This window comes from Rhincodon typus, chromosome 3 (genome assembly GCF_021869965.1).
Source record: "Rhincodon typus isolate 14 chromosome 3, sRhiTyp1.1, whole genome shotgun sequence".
NCBI classification, from domain to species: domain Eukaryota; kingdom Metazoa; phylum Chordata; class Chondrichthyes; order Orectolobiformes; family Rhincodontidae; genus Rhincodon; species Rhincodon typus.
This window is the reverse complement of record NC_063334.1, coordinates 66,854,419-66,870,726: the sequence shown is the minus strand read 5'-3', so window position 1 is coordinate 66,870,726 and position 16,308 is coordinate 66,854,419. Positions and strand designations below refer to the sequence as shown.

General features: G+C 41.9%; 1 protein-coding gene across 4 annotated transcripts in view; it reads left to right on the top strand.

The window, feature by feature from the left end:
* Window positions 1-612: 612 nt before the first annotated feature.
* Window positions 613-16,308, top strand: part of LOC109911791 (synuclein, alpha interacting protein) — a 121,428-nt gene continuing 105,732 nt past the window's right edge. Inside the window, exon 1 of one of the 4 annotated variants that reach the window (XM_048595131.1) lies at window positions 613-1,489. The gene's annotated coding sequence lies outside the window, so the exon portion shown is untranslated. The remainder of the gene's footprint in view (window positions 1,490-16,308) is intronic. The other 3 variants (XM_020511172.2, XM_048595130.1, XM_048595129.1) reach the window with 3 other exon arrangements.

Genomic DNA, 16,308 nt, shown 5'->3' with positions numbered 1-16,308 from the left:
TCAGGTAATGCCATTTTCAGTGGTACACCCTAAACGAAGGACAGGGGACTTCCAGAGATAGCAGGAACTGCAGATGCTGGAGAATCTGAGATAACAAGGTGTAGAGCTGGATGAACACAGCAGGCCAAGCAGCATCAGAGGAGCAGGAAGGCTGACGTTTCGGGCCTAGAAGGACAGGGGACTTCCCGCGGTTTTGGATGTTGATCCTCGTTACAAGTGGAGCGCAGGCTGAGAATGATTATCCATTCACCGGGCCTTTGCCTACTGTGGGTTCAGCTGCCCTTACAACAAAAATCTAGAAGTCTTAACACCGTCCCCTCTTGTGCCCCTACGATACCAGGAGGGGCTGGGGCCCCATGCGCTGCCCAAGAGAGTGAAGAGCGCTGTTCCTCTGCACAGTCGGCCCCCTCCCAGTCTTGCTCCCTGTCATGGCCATGGCCAGCTCCCCCGACCCCGCTGTGTTACTGCCTCCAATGCAGCCAGCCCATCGGTCTTCCCAAATCAAAATTCCGAGCTCAACGAGGCCGCCAGTAGGGCCCCATACACAAAATCGGGCAAGTTTCCAGAGGTGGGAGGGGAGGGAATGGCTTACCCACATCTCCAAGAAGAGTCATCATGAACAATCCGCTACACCGCTCCTGCCTCTATCGGGGCCCATGCATCCTGCTCGTGTGTAACGGAGCTCTTTAAAAAAAAACCGAAAAGAGAGGCGAGAAACAATGAATTCTCAGCAACTGCCTGTTGCTGGGCATGAAATCACCCGCCTCTGCAAAGAAAGAAATTTTGCAGATCGAGAAGCGGCATAGCTGCAAACTCCCCGCTTGACTGGAGGAAATCTTGCTTGGGCTGGCACGAGAGGTTGAGGCGGGGCTCGGCTCTGGGAGGGGGCCGGTGGAATCGCGAGCGCAGCGCGCAGTGGGAAACAGAAATCTCCAGGACGAACGGTAACGGCTAACAGCTCACCTGCGGCGGCGGTAAGGATTCAACCTCATTCCGTTGGCGAGGTGACAGAAAGGACCCGTTTGAAGTTCGAACACGGGTTCGGATTCTCTCCTTTCCATGATTGGAACTGTTTACCGTTAGGAACGACGGAGATAATCGATTCCGAACTTCAAACAAAGGAGCGGGGGCGGGATCTGTCACCCTGCGCTGGTCGCTTACTGTGTGGCCATTGGCTAGCGGCTGGCGGTCTCGGTCACTGATTGGCTGGTTGGCCTGTCAATCGACCGGAGATCGGTGTTGAAGTGGTTAGCATGAAGCGAAGTGTAGTGTACGCGGCTGGATATGGACTGGTCAATATCTCTGAATAAACTCCATGATAGAAGCAGCGGGCGACTGTGGAACGGGAGGCTGTAGTTGGCGGCAGGTTTGGGTGTACGCTCGGGGTCGGGGAACAGGGCCGATTTGCTCAATAACCTGTCACCACCCCTCTCCCGGGGCGCCGGCACTGTGCTAGGAGGGCAACACTCGATCCCGGGGGTCGGTGGAGGTGAGTGGCTGCTGTTTTTTCTGTATGTAGCCAGGTCCTACCCAGATGGGAAACAGGGGCGGGTGGGCGAAGCAGCATTGATCGGAGCTGGTGAACTGCAGGCTGGATCGACTGTGAAGAGGATTGGAAAAGACCCTTCACAGTTTTGTTTCACCTGGTGTCTGAGGTTCCCTCTCTGCAGAAAGCAAGTGTACATTGAGACATTGGTCACTTATGTTGATGGCCCTGTGCAAAATCTGCTGGACTTAAGTGAGGAAACGCATGCACTTCTATATTTATATGCTGTTTGTTAATATCCTCAGTATACAACCGTTTAGATAAGGGGGCCAGATAATACAACAAGTAGGATTTGTAATCATGTGATTGTGAGTATCAGAGGCTATTGTTGCAGCGTTAACATTGGGCGAAAGAAGTGAAGCAATATCAGCAAACTTAGGTAGGCAGGACAATTATAGTTTGAGTAAATCTAAGAGATACAGAAAAGAAAATGGTTTTCATTTGCAAGCGAATAAGGCCGTAAACATGTTGATTATACTGGGTTCTCAGGCAAGATGTGCAAAATACAAAAATCAAAATGTAGTTTGAACCTATATAAAACTTCAGTAATATTACATTTGGACTATGTGTACTATTTCGAGTTCCATAGATAGTAAAATGATATGGTGATAATGAGTGTGTGGCACAGATTCACTAAGATTCTGCCTGGTATCAGGAAGTACAAATTCAAAAGAAAAGTAAAGCAAAGTACTGTGCATGCTAGAGAAAGGGGAACTGTATTAACATTTGGATTGATGGCTGTTCTGAAAGGTCACTGACCTGAAATATTAGCTGTTTCTTCCTTGCACATCTATTATTTGACCCTATGTTTAAGTGTTCTGTTTCTGTTTAAGAGTTGGAACCGTTTTCATTAGAAAGGAAGATTAAAGGGTGTTTAGAGCAGTGTTTAAAATTATGAATGAATCTGACAGGGTAGATTGTTTTTATGTTTTGATAGGTGTAGTTACAGGAAATAGACTAAATGCACAGAATTATTTTGGACAGGGTTGTGAAGTTTTGAAACATGTTTAACAATTGAAGCAATAAAAATGGCAGCTAAAAGCAGGTTAAGTATATGAACGTAAATAAGTGATATGGGAACTGGGTGGACTACGATTTATATAGAGAGTGAATGTCAACATAGATGGGCTAAATGGTTCTGTTTTTGTTACAAATTCTACATGACTTCATACAAAGCAAATGCAAATTAATTTCACACATGGTAATATTCTACAAACAGCAGAGATAAAATACTAGTTAATTGATTTTGGTGGATGGGCAAATTGCTGAATGAATTACTTTTAACAAGCACCTTTTGCAATTATAAGATGTTCCAGCATACTTCAGAGTCAACAAAGTAATTTTAATCTTACTTTCAATCAGATTAATTTTAATGTGCAATTCAAAAGGTGGCATTTCTCTTGATATAGTATACCTTCAATATTACCCTGAACTATAGCATAAGTTAATTGAAAATCATATCGTGACAGTATACTACTTCATGAGGTGTGCTTCTGCAATATCCGCAAGAAAAGAGACACGGTTTTTATCCTATCAGTTTGTCATTCACCTGCATTACAACCTTATTTTTGTTCAATTATTGCACCCAGACTGAAAATGTGGAGTTTGATTAACAATAAAAGAACATAGTACAGTTAAGTTAGTAATTAGGGCATGTAGATATTGGATGAAATGTACAATAAATGATAATAAGAGCAGTAAAATTTATGGATTAAGTTGTTTGGATTTCCCGTAAGGTAGAAATAATCATACTTTAGACTTAAAGTAATGAAACTTCATCAAGTGTATACCTTGCATCTATTTCCATGTGACTGGTAAATAAGTATTGTTAATTGGCACACAATTTATTATTGTCACATGTACCTAAGTACAGCAAAAAGTATTGTTTTGCAGTATAGGCAGAACATAACATTCAAAGATCATAGGGTGATTGAACAGTGAAGGATGCAAAGAAGGGTCACAAAAACCAAGATCAGCATTAGGTTTGAAATTTGAGAGGTCTGTTCAGAAGTCTAACAACAACAGGGCAGAAGCTGTTCTTGAACCTCTTGGTATGTGCATTTAAGCTTTTGTATCTCTGCGTGACAGAAGAGGTTGGAAGAGATTATAACTGGGGTGGGAGGGGTCTTTGACGACGTTGGCTGCCTTTTTGAGGCAGCGTGGAGTGTAGATGGAGTCAATGGATGGAAGATTGGCTTTTTTGGTGGATTGGGTTGTGTTCACGACTTTCTGTAGTTTCTTATGGTCCTGGGCAGAATAGTTGCTGTACCAATCCGTGATGCATCCAGATAGAATGCTTTCTGTGGTGCATCTATAAAAGTTGGTGAGAGTCTTCCTGAGCAGGTCGAATTTCCTTACTCTCCTGAGGAAGAAGAGATGTTGTGCCTTCTTGACCGTCGCATCTACGTGGGTGGTCCAGAACAGATTGTCAGTTATTGTCACTCCTCGGAACTAGATAGTCTTGACCATCTCCACCTCAGCTCTGTTGATGTAGATAGGGGCATGCCCTTCTCCTTTCTTCCCAAAGTCAATAATCAGCTCTTTAGTTTTGCTGACATTGAGGGAGAGATTGTTATCTTTATACCACACCACCAAGCACTCTATCTCTCTCCTGTATTCTGTCTCATCATTGTTTGATATCGGCCTACAATGGTGGTGTTGTCAATGAACTTGTAGATGGAGTTCAGATGAAATTTGCCCGCATAGTTGTGAGTGTACAGGGACTACTTAGAGGGCTGAGAATGCTGGCGTTGAGGATTGTTGTGGAGGTGGTGCTGTTGCCTATCTTCACTGCTTGTGGTCTATGTGTCAGGAAGTTGAGAATCCAGTTGCAGAACGGTTACAGAGATCTGGGTCTCAGAGTTTGGAGATTAGTTTGGTTGGGATTATAGTGTGACATGGAGGTGCTGGTGTTGGACTGGGGTGGACAAAGTCAGAAGTCATACAACACCAGCTTATAGTCCAACAGGTTTATTTGAAATCTCATTTGGAGCGCAGTTCCTTCAATAGGTGAAGTGTAAGAGAAGAGCACACAGACACAGAATTTATAGGCAGAAAGATCAAAAGATCACACAGCTGGTGTGAGTGGAATGTCGAAAAAAAACGTCTGTGCGGGTGACCAGTGTTAGATGGTGTGAGTAAAGTGTCAACAGCTGAATAGCAAGTGAAAAGATGATCTATAATCTGACTAAATCAGGCAGAGATAATTACAAAACATTAAAATTAACGTGGTTCTGGACACAAACTAAATTACTAGAATAAAATGAGAAGTATAAGAGTTGCGTGCCAAAAGTCTAACCAAAGTAGTAAGTAATTCAAAACTGTACAAAATAATTAAGATGGCGAGATCATAATAATTTGTCAATGTGATGGTGTCAAAACAGGACAGGAATGAAGGTTTTACAGATATAGAACAGTGTGGCCGGGTCACATGTAGCACGACATGAACCCAAGGTCACAGTTGAGGCTGTCTTCCTGGATACAGAACTTGGCTATCACTTTCTGCTCGGCGATTCTGCGTTGTTGTGTATCTCGCCTTGGAGGACGCTTATTCGAAGATCAGAGGCTGAATGTCCTTGACTGCTGAAGTGTTCCTCGATGGGGAGGGAACATTCCTGTCTGGCGATTTGTTGCATGGTGTCCATTCATTTGTTATTGTAGCGTCTGCATGGTCTCGCCAATAACCATGCCTCAGGACATTCTTGCCTGCAGCGTATGAAATAAACTACATTGGCTATGTCACATGAGTATCTGCCATATAAGTGGTGGGTGGTGTTCCCACAAGTGATGGTAGTATACATGTTGATGATCTGACATGTCTTGCAGAGGTTGCCATGGCAGGCTTGTGTGGTGTTGTGGTTGATGTCCTGCAGGCTGGATAGTTTGCCGCGGACAATGGTCTGTTTAAGGTTTGGCGGTTGTTTGAAGGCGAGAAGTGGAGGCATTAGGATGATCTCAGTGAGATGTTCTTCATCATCGATGACATGTTGAAGGCTCTGGAAAACATGGTTTAGTCTCTCCACTCCGGGGAAGTACTGGACGACTGCTGGTATTCTATCGGTCATATCCTGTGTCTGTCTTCTGAGGAGGTCTTTGCGGTTTTTTGCTGTGGCACGTCGGATCTGATGATCAATGAGTTGAGCATTGTATCCCATTCTTATGAGGGCCTCCTTCAGAATCTTTAGGTGTCCGTCACATTCCTCCTCATCTGAGCAGATCCTTTGTAAGCACAGGGCTTGTCTGTAGGGGATGGCTTCTTTAATATGCTTAGGGTGGAAGCTAGAGAAGTGCAGCATCGTGAGGTTATCTGTAGGCTTGTGGTAGAATGAGGTACAGAGGTGTCTCTCCTTGATGGAGATCCGTGTGTCCAAGAATGAGACTGATTCTGAAGAGTAGTCCATGGTATGTCTGATGGTGGATGAAACCTGTTGATATCGCTTATATAGTCGTTTCAGTGATTCACCACCATGATTCCAAAGAAAGAAAATCTTGTCATTGTATCTCTGTATAGTGTTGATTGCAGGTCCTATGCAGCAAAGAAGTCTTGCTCAAATCTGTGCATGAAAATGTTGGCATATTGGGGTGCAAATTTGGTCTCCGTTGCTGTTCCGTGTGTTGGATGAAGAACTGCTTATCGAAGGTGAAGATGTTGTTGAGGAGTATGTGGATGAGTTGTAGGATGGCATCTGGAAATTGGCAGTTGTTGGTATTGAGTACTGAGACTGTTGCAGTGATGCCGTCGTCATGGAGGATGCTGGTGTAGAGTGCTGAAATATCCATTGTAACGGGGAATTTCCTGGTTCGACTGGTCCACGGGTGCTTGGTGTTAGAGTGTTATAGTGTTGAAAGGGGAGCTATAGTTAATAAGTAGAAGCTTGATGTAGGTATCCTTATTATCCAGACGTTCCAGGGATGAGTGTTGCGCTCGGGAGATGATGTCTGCTGTGGACCTATTGTGCCGGTAGGCAAATTGCAAGGGATCGAGGCAGGCTGGGAGGCTAGATTTGATATGAGCTGTGACTGTAACCTCTCGAAGCACTTCATAATTATGGAAGGTCAGAGCCACTGCATGGGAGCCATTGAGGCACATTTCCTGTGTGCACATGACTGCAGTGCCTCAGTAAATGTGGCACCAGGATATATATTCACTGAATGATAATGAATACAATAAGAATCTAATACAAAGCTTCTCTATATCTATATAACTTCTAATCATTAACTTTATTTTTATCTAAAGACTAACAATTGACTTTTATAAATAAACTGAACCTGTTTTGTAGCTGATTTTCTTCTAAAAGTATTCATGGTATTTTTAGATGATAGAATGTTATGCCTCTTCCATCCCTTGGAGCTGTCTTTCAAGTTTTTCTTTTACTCAATTGGTACTTTACATAGGGGATGAATTACTGGGTTAATAGCAATGTGACCCTCAAAAAAATAAGTATCCAATCACTTTTTCAAAATACTCTGGATACATTTGTATTAGATATGATTGGAGGGTGCTTTTCAATGGATGTACTGCCTACAACCCTCAGTGTTACTGACTGAAGGATCACTAACATGAAATATTAATTCTGTTTCTTGATATTGCTTGACCATCTTCTTCTCATGGTTTATTTGAGACAAGCTCCGCTGTTTGCGACTGCTGAAACACAGGATAGTAGGGCAACCTTTATCAATGATATAGAACATGCAATTAACAGCACCTCTCTGGGTAGTTAACACCTTTGTCTCTGTGGTTTCAACTGCTCCAGGCATGTCTATAGCCTACAATCTTGTGAATTTGTGCTTTCCAAGCAAATTAAATGAGCTGATCTCACAGCCTTAATCTATCTCCTAGAGTTGATATTTTCGGGCTACAGTTTCAGTCTTGTCAGGAAATCATCAACAGACTCACCTGGTTCCTCCTTCAGGTCATGAAATTTATATAAGTACATCTGATGATTCATCTCCATCCAAAATTGAATGCTGAATGTTTTAAAGCTTTTCATCTGGGTTTTTGTCATCTTCACTTAGCTTTCAGCTATTAAAGACATATAACCCTTTCTTTCCTGCCCTTTAAATGATCTTTTCCTCTTATGTACATACAATCAATGAGCAAGAGTAAGCCTCTTGACTCTTTGAGCCTGCTCCACCATTCAATAAGATCATGGCTGATCTGATTTTAACCTCAACTCTACTACAATCTTGCATATCCCTGATGATCTTTCATCCCCTTTGTAATCTATAAGTTACCTACCTCTGCCTTAAAAACGTTAAAGATTCTGCTTTAATGTGTTCTGAGGAAGGGAATTTCAATGACTTTCAACTCTCTGAGAGAAAAAGATGATCCCTCCTGTTTTGTATTAAAGGGACTACACCTTGATTTAAAACCAGGGCCCCTAGTTCTAGGCTCTACCAAAATAGGAAATATCCTTTTGACATCCACCTGGTCAAGTCTGCTTAGGATCTTGTATGTTTCAATTAGGTCAAACTTCAGGTGAAAGAGGCCTAACCTGTCTAGCCTTTCCTCATGAAGAAATCCACTCTTTTCACGTATTTGTCTAGAGACCTTCTCTGATATTACTTCCAATACATTAACATCCTTACGTAAGTACAGTGACCAGTACTGTACATGGTACTCTAGATGCGGTCTTGCCAATGCCCTGTATAATTGGAGCTTAGCTTCCCAATTCTTGCACTCAGTTCCCCTTGCAGTAAATCATAATATTCTATTAGATTTCCTGATTACTTTCTGTACCTCCATCCTAATCTTCTGAGATTCATGCACTAGGGCACCCAGATCACCGCATGTCAGAACTCTGCAACCTCTCACCATTTAGACATGGCTAGTGCCTTTTAGAAAGGAAGTGACTGTTAGTCTACAGTTCTGTTTAACTTCTTAACGTCCTTACAGCCTAATCAAACACTCAATGTGCCGCGGGCTGGCTATGTGTTCATTACCACCACCACTGACATTGTGTTTTCAATGATTGATCCAATTTTTCTCTCTCTAGTACTAATTTGCTTTGATTTTGACAGTCTAAACCAGCACTAACTTCTTTTGAAACATTTTGGTTTTTACTCTGATAACTGCTGCCACTATTGTGTGTTCTGATTCCCGTAGGTTAGAAATGATTGAACTTTAGACTCAAAATGCAGGAATGTCTTGCATCTCCATGTGGTGCTAAACTGATATGTTGTTACTTAATATGTCACTGAAGAACAATGGTAAACTTAGAATCTCAAGATATATATTGATGTCACAACAATTAATTCCTATCTCTTTACAAATAATATAACAATATATCTAACTTTCTGATACAGAAGTATTTAAAACTGGGAAGTCATAGAAGCATAGTTTTTAAACACAGAACTCTGACTGAACAAAATATTTGTGAAGTGAATGACTGGTTCTTTTTGGAGGGAGAAATGGCACTACCGAGCATTCTTCCAAGCAAGGCATTAGTGGCCCCTTTGCTAATTCTATAAATTGCTTCCTAGCAGTTTCTACGATCGTTGACAATGGAAGGGACAGACAGGCTTTCCAGTCCTTTAAAATTTTGTTAGTAGGATGGGAAAACTTACTTTTAATCTGTTAAGAGGGACATGATCTTTGCTGTTCAATCCGGCTTAGTTGCCTTGCCAGTGTTCAGTCACTTTCTTGAACTGCCACAGTCCATGTAGTTCTGTAAATACCTACACTCTTGTTAAGTAGAGAGTTCTTGGATTATGATTGTGATGTTGAAGAAACAACAATATGGTTCCAAATCAGGATGGTGTTTAACTTGGAGCGGAGCCTGCAAGTGGTGGCATGAGGTTGGTCAGTCGGATGTTTAGAAGTGGAGAGCGAGCCTCCAGGCAGTACAGCTGCTTTTGTTAGCAATCTCCAAGCATTTAGGACTTGGGAGAAGTTCAAGGGAGCTGAGAAGATGAGAGAAGGTAAGTGGTGTGTTAGAGAGATGAGCAACTGTAGAAGGTATCTGCACACAGGTAAATTGTTGCTCTTTTCACAGAGAAGTGAGGGTTTTAGGAGGAGTTTGGTAGCTGAGAATTGGGTGAGGGATACCCACATGCAATATTTGCTTGGTGCAGCCGAGAAAGATTGAAGTTCAGTTAAACCCAGGCATAGTGCCAGTCATGTGGCTGTGAAAGAGTTTGAATGGTGCTCATGAGTAGCTGCTGAAGTACTCCCTTTGGAATCCAATAGAACACAGTCTCAGGGCAAGATATTAAACTACCAAAATGTGAGCAGTCCATAGTTGATCAGCTTAGAGGGAATTCCAGGGATCAATTTTTGAAAGCTAAGAATTGGGATCCCTTATTAAGGAGGCAAATGTTTAATGAGATTTGGTAACACACAGTTTTCCTAACATCTTGGCAGATTGTTGAAAAATCTATGGGATCTGTCTTGGATGCATCTGCTAATTGGTGTGCTCTAAAGGAGGTTTGACCACAGTTCGTCAGTTAATTCATACTTGCCTCATGTTAATTCTAGATGTTGGAGTAGAAGTTAATATTGCAGATTGTTTTACTTTCAAACTTTGAATGGTAAATTTAGTTTGTTTGTTCAAAACCATGGAACCTTGTGGGTTTATTGTCTACTTTAAACATAAAGAAGTTGCTGGTCCTTAACCAGTATCTAGATTTAGCTGTCTCATTAGGTTACTCATAACAGTATTGGTTACACGTGGTTATGGAGGGTATGATAGCTGGAACGACATCATTCCACAGGGATTATGCTATGGTTATTCCTGGCATTACTATCCTGCATCTCCAGGTAGATTGCTGAGATGTGAAGTAGATTTTTCTCTTGTATTGGTGTTCTTACCAAATGTGCAAGTCTGCTTTGACAGCTGTGTCTAGGATTGAGACTGTAATCATGCTATCAAGCTGCTCTTAGTGATGGACATTGTTCCCCATCCAGCATGTATGTATCCTTGCTCTCGTTGGTGCAACTTACAAATGGTTTTCAATGGGGTGGAATGATGGTGTTTAAGCTGAAAGAAGGTATTCTGGTAATTGACGGAAGATTTCCTTGTTCAGTGCAATGTATCATGTTTTGGATTGTCCAGGAAGGAAAGAGAGGACACTGAAGAGATTTACTGAAGTAATTATAGGGATGAAGCTTTAGCAGTGAGGAGAATTTTTTTAAACGGTCTGTATATTTTTAAATCATCCTGTTCAAATGTGTATGACACACCTACTATAGGGGAGCTTGAATCCAGGCCTTCTGGCTCCAAGGCATGGATACTACCTATGTGCTGTAAGAGCCCTAAAGCAGAAACCTTCTGAAACAGGAGTGCATTTGGTTAGCTACCTAACCTGCTCTTTCCTGCTTAGTCTCTGGGACTGGACAAATCAGCCAATGGTGCAAATGGTTGGCTTCTGATTGGATAAATTACATGTATGATTGGATTCCTCACTACTGTAATACTTGGAACATAAGTCAATCTTTTAAGCCTCTAAAAATTCGAGTCCGCTTATCTGCAAAATATAAAACTGAATAAACAGCTTGACTGGAACTTTGCCAGACATCTGTGGTTTCTATTGTGCATTACATGAACCCATTGATTGCTTCTTGTTAGATAGGATAATATTCGATTGTTGAAGGTGCCTCATTCAGAAACTGATTCCTCAAGAATATTTGCAGAATTTTGAGAGACTTGTCAGGTTTGACTGAAATTGGTCAAGGATATCAGCCCTAGCCCATCTCACCTGTCTAACCTGCCATCCATGTTTGACCAGTTCCATCATCGGTTAAAAAGTGCACGAGGTGAAAACTTTTCACCTTGTGCTTGTCAGAGCTGAAATGCAAGTAAATGGTGAGTTGAAAGGAAACAAAAACGGAACAAACTTCAGATGCTGTAAATCAGAAACTAAAACAAATTGCTGGAAAAGCTCTGCAGGTCTAGCGGCATCTGTGGAGAGAAATCAGAGTTAACATTTTGGGTCAAGTGATCCTTCCTCAGCACAGATCCCGCCAAACCTGCTGAGCTTTGAAAAGAAACGACTTTAGAGCATTAGAAGAAGATGCTGATTTGCTGGATTGTATATGGTGTGGAGATTCAGCAGGAACAGTTAACTGTACGATTGACTATTCAAATCAGACAAGTCGACTCTCAATTAGTGAAGTTGTTGCCATAAGGTTGCAGCAAGTATTGGCTGTTTTCGTAACATTTCCTCAATGAAAAAGGTGCACTGTGTGGACATCTTCCTTTTGTCAACAAGGAACAGTACCCTGTAAATAAATGTAGCTTCTAGCATGTGCAAATGCATCATACTGTGGGTCTAACTGACGATCCTTATTTGGAATCTGGTATAATTCTTAGCACCGTGAGGATTATGCAGTAAATGTTGTTCAGTAGCAGAACTGTCTGGATAGACAGTTAAACTACATTGGATAGAATGTTCTGAGTTTGGCAAGCATAGACTGGGCATGGTTGGGAAGCTATTCACAGCAGTCAGTCAGAGAGAAGCCTTGTTTGACACTGTCCATTGGAAGGTACAGTCCATGTACCTGGCATTACATGAGTAGCAAGCTAATATACCACATTATTTATTTGTGTGATGGGCAAAGCGTCTTTTTGGCTTGAGGGCAGTAACATATAAATGGAGAATACCTTTCATGATTACTGCAAAGTAGCAGGAAGAAATTGATAGCTTCACCTGATGCTCCACCTGTCTAACATAGAATTTATTTAGATGCCACCTGATGACTTATTTTGACATTAAAATTGCCTTTTGTGAACTTATAGTCTAGCCACATTTGCTGTTTGTTAGCCGAACACAAGAAAACTGCCCAAGACTGTTCAATGACTAGAATTCTGAATCTTGGACCAGGAAAGAAATCCACAAACTATCTGGTTCTAACTCATCTGGCATACACGTAACAAACCCAAACTACATTGTGTTGCCTTTGGAACATCTAGGAATGAGAAATAAATAATATTTGATTGTTTCTCCACAACTCAAAATAAATATTAAAAGGTTGTTGTCTGTTGTGCAAAGGATGACTCTCCTAATGAGGACTCTCCTAATGTTTGTACTCATGGATCGATGAATGGTACAAGAGCATCATAAGTATGCCATGTTAGTATATGCCTCTCGTTGCCTGCAGGTGTTTCAATTCTAATCTTTCAAACACTGCCTAAACTGCCAAAGACTTTTTGTTATTTGAGGATGCCTTCTAGAATATCTTGCAAAATATCAAAGTTCAATTTGTCTCAGTTTCTAGAACTCTCATCTCTGACTCAGAATGTTGTTGGTTCATGTCCCACCTCAGGATATGTGCACAGCAACCTAGGGGGAATGCCTCACTGTAGTACTGAGCGTGTAGTTCCTTTGAATGAGATATTAAGTCAAAGTCCTAATTGCCATTCTTAAAATGGTACAAAAAATCCTGTGAAACTACAAAAGTTATCAACAGATAGTTGGGAATGTGGAGAAATCAGATCTGCCATGATTTTATTGAATTGCGGGGTCAAGTGGCCTGCTTCTGCGCCAAATTCTCAGATAGCCCATCACGTGTGCACCGGTCAACATAGATCTAACTACACAATCCTATTTTCCAGCTTTTGGCACATAGCTCTGGAGACTCTGACCTCAAGTGAATGTGCAAATGTTGCTCAAGTGTTAGGAGAGTTTCTGACTCCCACTGCCTTCTGGATGAAACAAAACTCTCCTCAACTCTCCTCTCATCCTTCTACCTTTTACCTTAAACCTATGCTCCCTGGTTATTTATCCATCTACTAATGGAAAAATGTATTCATATCCACCAGATCTATGCCCCTTGTAACCTTATACACTTTTTATTAGGTAAACAACCCTAGTCTGTCTAATCTTTCCCCATAGCTGAAATCCTGCTGTCTAGGCAGCATCCTAGAAATATCCTCTGGACCCTCCCTATTGCAATCATATCCCTCCTATATTTGATAGTAGCAAAACTGCATATAGTGCTCCAATTGTAGACTAAGTTATGTTTTATACAGTTCCAGAATAACATACTTGATCTTGTACTGTGCCTTGGCTAGTAAAAGCAAGTATCCCATGTGCCTCCTTAACACACCTCTTCTACTTGCCCTGCACCTTCAGGCATCAGGGATATGCACACAGATGTTCCTCTGTCCTTTCCAGGATCCTACCATTCATAGTGTAATTCTTAATTGCCTCATACCTTTCCCTTTCGAATTTCATTGCCCCCGTACTTCCCAGCTGAACAATCTGTTGATAGCCTCGTACAATTTATGGCTACTCTCCTCTCCACTTACTACCCTACCAAATTTCATGTCATCCATGAACTACTTGATCATACCCTCTGCATTCAAATCTAAACCATTAACCTGATCAGGTGTATCCCAGGACTTTGTGGGAAGCTAGGCAAGAGATTGCTGGTCCCTTGCTAAGACATTTGTATTATCAACAGCCACGGGTGAAGTGCCGCAAGACTGGAGGGTGGTTATTGTGGTGCCATTATTTAAGGAAGGTGGTAAGGAAAAATCAGGAAAAGACAGACCAGTGAGCTTGCGGTCAGTGGCGGGTAAATTGTTGGAGGGAATTCTGAGGGACAGAATTTAATGCATTTGGAAAGGCAAGGGATGGTCAACATGGCTTTGTCTTAGGAAATCATTTTTCACTAGCTTGATTGAGTTTTTTTTGAAGAGGTGACAAAGAAGACTGATGAAGGCAGAGTGGTAGACAATGTCTACATGGACTTCAGCAAGGCGTTCAGCAAGTTTGGATCACATGGATTACAGGGGGAGCTTGAAGGTAGCAGACAGAGGTTTGTGGTAGAGGGTTGTTTTTTGGACTAGAGGCCTCTGACCAGCGGTGTGCCGCATGGATCAGTGCTGGGTCCACTGTTTTCATCATTTCTATAAATTATTTGGATGTGAACATAGGAGATATGCTTAGTAAGTTTGCTGATGACACCAAAGTAGGTGGTGTAGTGGACAGTGAAGAAGGTTATATCAGAGCATAATGGGACCTTGATCAGATGGGCCAATAGGCCAAGGAATAGCAGATGGAGTTTAATTTGGATAAATGTGAGGTGTTGCATTTTGGTAAGGCTTATACAGTTAATGGTAGGGCCCTGGGCAGTGTTGCCAAAAAGAGACCTAGGGGTGCAGGTACGTAATTCCTTGAAAGTGGAGTCGCAGGTAGACATGGTGGTGAAGAAGTCATTTGGCACGCTTGCCTTTATTTGTCAGTGTATTGAGCATAGGAATTGAAATGTCATCTTGTGGCTATTAAGGATATTGGAGAGGCCACTTTTATAATACTGAATTCAATTCTGGTTTCCCTGCGATAGGAAAGTTGTTGTTAAACATGAACACGTTCAGAAAAGATTTACAAGGATGTTGCCGGAGTTGGAGGGTTTGAGCTATAGGGAGAGGCTGAATAGGCTGGGGCTATTTTCCCTGCAGCATCAGAGGCTGAGGGGGGACCTTATAGAGGTTTATAAAATCATGAGGGGCATGGATTGGGTGAATAGCCAGGGTCTTTTTTTCCCAGGGTAAAGGAGTCCAAAGGTAGAGGGCATAGGTTTAAGGTCAGAGGGAAAAGATTTCAAAGGACCTGAGGGGCAACTTTCTCTCACAGAGGGTGGTGCATGTATGGAAACAGCTACCAAAGGAGATGGTGGAGGTGGGAGATAATTACAACATTTAAAAGGTATCTGGATGTGCACATGAATAGGAAGTGTTTAGAGGAATATGGGCCAAATGCTGGCAATGGGACTAGATCAGTTTAGGATATCTGGTAGGCACAGATATGTTGGACAGAAGGATCTGTTTCCATGCTGTATAACTGTATGACTGTATACACCAGAAACAGCAAAGCTCCTGTATCCAGCCCTGTGAAACCCCACTGGAAACAGACTTCCAGTAAAAGAAGCATCTTTCTACCATTGCCGTCTGGTTCCTGCATCTTGGCCAGTTTTGAATCCAGGGTACCACTTTGCCTTGGATCTCATGAGCTTACTTTCTTGACCAGTCTAACTTAGGGGACCTTTACAAAAGCTTTGCTGAAGTCCACATAGACCACATCAAATGCATTACCCTCATCAACATCTTCAACATGGTTACCTCCTGCAAAATATTTGAGCAAGTTTGTCAAAACACTGCTTTCCCTTAGCAAATCCATTCTGCCTAAGCCTGATTGTTCTGTGTTTCTCCTAATGTCGATATCTGCTGTCCCTCAGAATTCTTTCTAATAACTTCACCACAACTGAGGTTAGACTCATTCACCTGTAATTCTGTGATCTATCTCTTTATCCCTTTTGAAATTATGACACAACTTTAGCAATCCTCCAGTCCATTAACACCTCATCTTTGGCTAGAGAGTACTTGAAAATTATTGCAAGGGTCTCTGATGTGTTCTCCCAGGCTTCCCTGAACAGCCTCCATATTCATCTCATCTGGGCCTGCAGATGGATCCACTTTTAAGTCTGCTTAACCCTTTTGTACCTCCTCTCTCTCTCTTAATTTCTTCTAATATTTTACAGTTCTCTACCCTGATCTCTCTATCTGCATCATCCTTTCTCATTGTTAAAGACTAATGCAAAGTATTCATTCAGGACTGTGCCTGTTTCTTTTGGGTCCCTGTGCAGATTATGTTTACGGTCACTATTATCTCTGTTGTTTCACCAGTTATTCTCTTGCTCTTTTATATATTTATAGAAGTATTGAGTCTTCCTTTCTAATCTTACTAACCTTTGTCAACATTTTCTCATGCAGTTTCTTTGCTTTCCTAATTTCCTTTCTAAGACCCCCATGCACTTTTTA